The sequence below is a fragment of the Hyaena hyaena genome, unplaced genomic scaffold (genome assembly GCF_003009895.1).
Source record: "Hyaena hyaena isolate Hyena2069 unplaced genomic scaffold, ASM300989v1 scaffold_468, whole genome shotgun sequence".
Classification (NCBI taxonomy): Eukaryota; Metazoa; Chordata; class Mammalia; order Carnivora; family Hyaenidae; genus Hyaena; species Hyaena hyaena.
This window is the reverse complement of record NW_024081098.1, coordinates 673,805-681,013: the sequence shown is the minus strand read 5'-3', so window position 1 is coordinate 681,013 and position 7,209 is coordinate 673,805. Positions and strand designations below refer to the sequence as shown.

General features: G+C 41.9%; 1 pseudogene; it reads right to left on the bottom strand.

Moving 5' to 3' along the window:
* Window positions 1–1,078: 1,078 nt before the first annotated feature.
* Window positions 1,079–1,789, bottom strand: LOC120246332 (annotated as a pseudogene).
* Window positions 1,790–7,209: the final 5,420 nt, after the last annotated feature.

Here is a 7,209-nt window from a genome sequence, read left to right as displayed (position 1 = left end):
AAAAACAGTTTTGGACAGAGGCATCTGGGTGGCTCAGTTGGTTAAGCGTCTGACTTGGGCTCAGGTCATGAACTCACGATTTGTGGGTTCAAGCACCGCATTGGGCTCCGTGCTGATGGCTAGCTCAGAGCCTGGAACCTGTCTTCGGATTCTGTGTCTTCCTCTCTCTCTGACCCTCCCCTCTCTCTCTCTCAGAAATAAATAAGACATTTAAAAAAAACAGTTTTGGACATAAGGTACTCGAGATTTCTCTGGCACTCACCAATACAAAGCACAACGAGGTGACACTTTCAGAGGCAGCAACTTCAGACCCAGGAAAGGTGACAGGAGGAGTCTGTTTCACGTGGCCACATCAGCGGCAAACACGTAGTTTTCTTCTTTTTCTTTCGAGGAGGCAGGAGAGCAAGCAAGTTGTCACCTCAACCTAAGGGGAGCCTGATCCATTCTGTGAGGGGTTGGGAAACGGATAAAGTATGACAAGGCTTTGATCTCACATCTTAATTTGGTGAATTCCGATGAAAAAAAAATTAAAAACAAAGTTGCTCAAAGATGTCTTAAAGCTGAAACTCTGAGCCACACTTACTTACTTACTTATTTTTCTAATTCTTCTGGGATCGCCATGGGTCCCTTTCCTGGTCCCTTTTCTGGTCCTCAGGAAGGTAGGCCCCAGCCGGTCTCCCCTGTGGAGAGGCCACCATGCATTAAGTCCCAACGTTACTTTCCTGGTGGGAGGAAGGGGTTAGACCACTGATTTTGACTTGGAATTGTTAGGAATATTTTACAAATGGCCGCTGCATCGTCGACGCCAGAAAAAGGTGATTACAAAATATGTTCATCACAACGTGCTTGTAAAGACACTTTGCGTTGTGCTCACATTGCCTTAAACATTGCTTCCGAAGGTGCTCAGGGCCACGCCCCACTGGAATCATGGGACAGAGGCAGACACAGTTTGATGAAGAAGACACATGGGTTGGGGTGGGAGGGAGGTGGGCAAAAGAGAAAGCAGCCTTCCAGGTGCAGATCAAGGCCCTCAGTTTCAAGGCCACGTCCTGGCCGGCCAGGGAAAGCAGAGTCGGGGTCAGAGGGAGGAGCAGAGGCAGCCTGGGACTGGGGAGCTGTACCCCGCATTCAGCGCAGGCAGAGTCTGGGCCAGCATCGTGTACACAAGTGCTCCTCTTTGGAATTTCACCTTCTCTTCCAAGTCATCCATTGACTTCTCCAGCCGGGCCCCTGACCTCTCTGCAAACTCAGCACGGGGCTCTGGCTCCTGGGCTTTATCCGTCAGAATCCTTATCTCTTCCCTATGTCTGTCTTCCCTTTGAGAGTGCTTTTCTTCAGAAGTACTCAGACACTTCAGGCTCAGGTCCGGCCATCTGGTGGGCCATCCATCTCCAGGCTCACTCCTCTCTGTGCTGCACGTCCCCCTCAGTCATCACCAGCCACATCTTCATACTTCCCATCTGCCTCTTCTGCACTGCGCTGAGCTTCTCTAGATTGATTTCCTGGAGTTCCGTCTTTCCTTCATCTTTTAAGGCTTGGTGTTCACTAGCCCCTATTCTTCTCCTGCTCCCATCGGTGGCTTTCTCGGCCTCCTCCAGCTTCTGCAGGCAGTGGTCAGGTGCTCCTGGCTACTGGCCAGCTCCTCTCCAACCTGCTGGGTCCTAGGTTCAAGGAGGCCACCTCAGCCTCCGCCTGGTCCCAGGCTTGACTTTCCCCACCTCAGCTCCAGAGCATGGAGGCCGCTTGGCCTCTCCTGGGCATCATGGGCTTGCTGCTGCAGAACCTTCATCTTAGCTTCACTGCCTCGATGGCGGTGACCCTGGTGTGGTGCCCACCAGCCCCTGCTGACTCCTGCCCAAGTCCCGCTTCCTGCTGCTTCCGCTGGGCGCTGCGGCCACTTCTCTGCAACAACTGTTAAATAGCAGACTGCAGGTAAACAAAGGCCAGAGCAGCGGAGAGTCTTTCAGAAAACTTTTTTCTGGCAGTCCTCAGCACATCTTCCCACATACCCCTATACCTTTTTCTTGAAATTTCTGCACAGAGTCGAATAATGCAGTGTAGGAATAGACTAGGTCATCATTAGCCTTCAGAACATGTGTGCTGTCTAGTGCTGTGGGACCCCACTGCTGTCCCAAGTAGGATGCTTTTGCTATTAAATTTCATCCAACTGTGCTTTTAAGCTCTGCTGAGCTGCTCCCATAATGGGGTTTTCTCCTTGCCTAGGAGATAAGAAATTGCTGCGAGAACAAGTCAGCATTTCCTTGCATTTGTCCCTTTACTTTGCTTTTCATATTGAAAAAAAAGCTTTATTTCATTTTATAGATAATTGTTTAAAGATCAGAAGGTGTATAGCTAAAAAACAATGAGATGACATGATCCTAACTGAAGTGTATGTAGTTATATGGCCATATATTTTTGCGTATATAATCACATATGATTCTGTGTAATAGATGAGTGTGGTGTGTACATAGGTATATACAGTTGGTTCTCTGATGTTACACACACTACTGAAAATCACTATGCTATGCATAATCAGGCAATAAAAACCACAGGGCTTTTGGAAAAATTTTGGAGCAGAAAAACTCAACATTTTCATCAGTGACATATTAAAGAAAGAAATATAAGAACCTAATAAAAATAGCATAGTTTCACACATAATAAATGATTAAAAATACACAATGAGTACAGTGAATATATTACTTCACCTTAAATTTAAAAAACACAGCTTTGAAGTCTTTTATGGAAGTGGATATTAGAAGAGCTGTAGCTTCTCATTTACTGTGAACTTGTGGAAGGTTGGGCGATCTGAACGCAGAAGGAGGGTTGCAGTGCGTGGTGTGGACTGATGCGGGTCATTGTCACATTGTTCCAAACACCAGTTAAGCCATTTTTCACAGCCTCAAATCTTGGCGCAGACTTTTCTGTCTTTCATTTATAGGTCCTTTGGGCCATGTGCTTATAGTAGATATTATATCAAGGTTTTATCAAAATTGAGTATTTGGAAAAATACCTGAATATTTGATCCAGTTTATAGCCTTCTTTAACCTCTGTCTTACTGTCAAATTTTTCCCACCATTTTCTCCCCTCAGTCCATGGCTCTTCCCAACAGTAAATACGAGGGACATGTCAAGCCACTAAATGTACCACATCAGGCACACAAAAGATCCAAGTGTGGAGCACTGAGCTCTGTTGCCTTCAGGTCTTCACACAGAGAGGATGCTTTGCTTAAACTCTGTGCTTGGCAACTTGAACCAGGACATGGAAACGATTTAGAATGTGTCATAAGGTGGGGTTTATTGTTCATTTGATTTTGGTTTTAATACATGCAGGACAGTTTACAAGTAAAAAAATATAACAGAACACAACCACTTACACTCATAGATGCAGGGAACTGAGAAGGCAGGTAAATGTGGTGTGTGCATGGGGCCTTTTGTGTGACCCTGCCCTCTCCAGTTACCTGAGTACAATTTTCTACTTTCGTGTTTTTTTAAAGGAGGAGATAGCACACACACTCAAAATTTATGTTAGACCCCAAATGTTCCCAAGTATGTAAGTATGTCAACCATATCAGGACAAATTTGTTTCAAAACAAGCATTATAGGTGAATCATGTGTGTGTGTGTGTGTGTGTGTGTGTGTGTGTGTGTGTGTGTAATGGACCTAGAAATGTGTCTGCTGGGAGTACACTCAGACAGACTTCAGGCAGGCCCTTTATCTTCAACTGCAGAGAGCTACCTCATACGACTCCAGGTCCTTCATGAAGAAATCCACATCTCCTGACTGATCATCTCAGGGTTATAAAGGCCAGGGGCATTTCAGCCCGTTGAGAGATAAGTAAGTCTGGAAGGCCATTTATGCTTCAAAGTTTCCCTTGAGGTTGAAAAGAGTTTGGAAAAGTTTGGCTTTCCACTTTGCCTACCTCTCCCCCCACTACCTTCTGTCGTTGTTGATCGCTTATAAATATCTTGCATGTCAAACTTTGGCTTAGCATCTGCTTCTGCAGAACTATAGACATTCAGATAGATAATAAATAACAGATAGATAGATAGATAGATAGATAGATAGATAGATAGATGAAATGTTTATAGTTACCAAGCTTTTTACATTGAAAACCATGAGTTCACAATGATACCTACCCTTTCGTATTCTTAGACCCTTTCACAGACATGGAATGTCTCCCTTTGTCCTCGGTATATTTGCTTTTCTGATCAACAGTCCAGTATGTCATCAGTCTGGCCATCTCACAGCCATCTCCCTCCAGCTGGGCACACTCTCATTTCATGTTTCCTGGGCTCTCTTTTTCTACCACCCTGTGCAGCTGTTTGGTCTCCAAAAACTGAAATGGGCCACTCATCCATGAGGACTATCTCCTTAGGATACTTGAGCTCTAACACTCAGTGATGAGCAGCCGCCTGCTTCCCCACTCCCACGTGGATGCCAGAAACATGATTGAGACTGGTTAATGGCCATATGGTGTCCATTTGTGAAGCTATTACTCCTCTTGATGCCTGTTTGGTCTGATACTAAAATAGGCAGTTCAGCTTCTAGTGTTGCATGGCATATGTATTTTGTCTTTTTACTTTAGACTTCCGTTTTGCATTCTATATTTTTAATTTTTTTAATATTTATCTATTGGGGGGGGAGCTTGTGTGCATTGGGGAGAGGCAGAGAATGAAGGGGAGAGAGAATTCCAATCAGGCTCTGTGCTCTCACCATAGCACCCAACACGGGGCTCGATTTTAGAACCATGAAAGCATGCATGACCTGAGCTCTAATTAAGAGTTAGATGTTCAACTGAATGAGCCACCAAGCTGCCCCTCTTTTTTGCATTATATTTAAAGCACATCTCTTGAAGAAAGTATAATTGGGTACTTTTTAAAATCTAGTGTGACTTTCTTTACATTTTATTTGAAATAATTAGTCTGTTTAGATTTGTCATGATCAATGAGGTTGCATTTAAACCTACTGTCTTGGAATTTTTCTATTTCATTATTATGCAGTATTTAATAATATGACCAAAACATAAGTTTCTTTAAAAACTTGTAGCCATACAAATTATAAACACTTTATTTTAATTCCCGCAAATATCCTTGAGATTACATATGGAAATATGAGATGCCCAAGGAAATAAAGTTGAGGAGCTCTGTTTGCTATCTTATGCTTTCAACTCATAACTTCCCCCATTAGAGATGTCAATCACGGGGTACCTGGGTGGCTCAGTCTGTTAAGCATCTGGCTTTGGCTCAGGTCATGATCTTGCGGTTCATGGGTTTAAGCCCCGGGTCAGGCTCTGTGCTGACAGCTCAGAGCCTGGAGTCTGCTTTGAATTCTGCATCTCTCTCTCTCTCTCCCTGCCTTTCCCCTGCTCATATTCTTTCTGTCTCTCTCTCCCAAAAATAAGTAAACATTAAAAATTTTAAAAATAACAATAAAGATAAGAATTTAAGTCTAATCCTTAGATGCACTACATTTTTCTTACTGAAAACTTCTTCAGCTATCTGTTTATATATTGACATTATATCATTTACTGCCCAGAACATACACTTATTTCTAATACTGTATGACATTTGTGGTTGTGTTTATATATTACCTGTAGTGACCAATAACTATAGACTGAAGGGCTTCTCTTGGGAGAAGAGTGAAAATATGAAGCAACTATTAATAAGATAAGATCATTATTAGTGGAAATCAAAGGAAATTTCAGGATACTAAATTAGACAGTCATTAGCAGCCCAGAAATTGAAGCTTCAGAATGTTGTCTTTCTCATCAAAGCAGCACATCTAACTGAAGTAACACATGCATTATGTCAGTGATGTGTCTGTGTCCACGTTTTCTACTTCAAATGGCTTTTTACTAAATATATTGGGGTTTGATTTTTTAATTTTTTTTATTTTTGAGAAAGAGAAAGAGCACAAGCAGGGAAGGGGTATGGAGAGAGAGAGGCACACAGGATCCAAATCAGGCTCCAGACTCTGACCTGTCAGCACAGAGCCCAACGTGGGGCTCCAACCCACGAACCATTAGATCATGACCTGAGCTGAAGTCAGACGCTTCATGTACCAAACCACCCATCTTCCCCTGGGGTTTCAGTTGTATGTAATGTTTTTTTTTTTTCCCTTTGAAGACAAAGCAGTGTCTGAAGGGTAGCCTGGGGATTAAAACTGTTAGTTTTCTCCAAAATAATCTTCTGTCCTCATACGCATATATGTGTATTTGTATGTGTGCCCATGTGCGAGCACGCACGCACTCTCACTCACACACTGCATTTGTGTAATGCTAAAATCCTGTCCTGCTAAGAACTTGTCTAAAGAATACACCACCATAAAACATCACAAAGGCCATTAAGCTTTTAAAGAAATAGCAATCTTAAGCCCATCAGTTGAGGGAAAGTTAAGAGAAAAAATAAAAGAACAAATGTATGACAAATGAAAAGTGGATCAGACATAGAACATGTTGTTTCCGATCTAGATTATGTGTCATTTAATTCTTTGTATGATTGTTTAGCAAGAAGCGTACTATAAGCGTACATCTATGTACGCTATAGCTTAGATGTTTATTGCACTAATAATACTCTGCTGATCTGTCCATTATCATGTATCACTATCACAGTGAATTTGTGGGTTGTTACAGTTTTCTTATAAGGAATGGACTTCATCATTGATCAAAAATCATCAAAATTGTGAACTTTCATTTAAATATGTGAATATTTAAAAACAAGTTTGAGCTTTATCAGGAAAGAAATAATGGACTTTTAATGACTTTGTTTTTTGAAGAAGTATTTTAATCCGGAAGTGGCTAATACTGCATTTTTCGATTTAATTTGTGATAACCTACAATTAATACTAAGTTACTGGTTCTGATATACTGCTTCTTAAGAATAATTCTTTAATGAACACACTAAGTCTCACCCAGCAAAGTAACGTGGTGCTATAAACCCTCAAACATTTAGTCTTGAATTTGCCATTAGGCATTCACTATTTTACCCCGAATAGCTGCAAGTAGAAGATGCATCAAAAATTCAGGGGTGCTCGATCTTAGTTTTACATACCCAACACTGAAATATAGCTTTCACTTCTAAATAATCCCCGTAATTTTCTTTAACTTTAGGAAAGATGAGAATGCAGCAATCCAGAGCGACCTGAGCTATCAAGATTTCATGTTAGCAATTGCTTTAAATATGCTCACTCTGTGTAATATTTTTAACACATT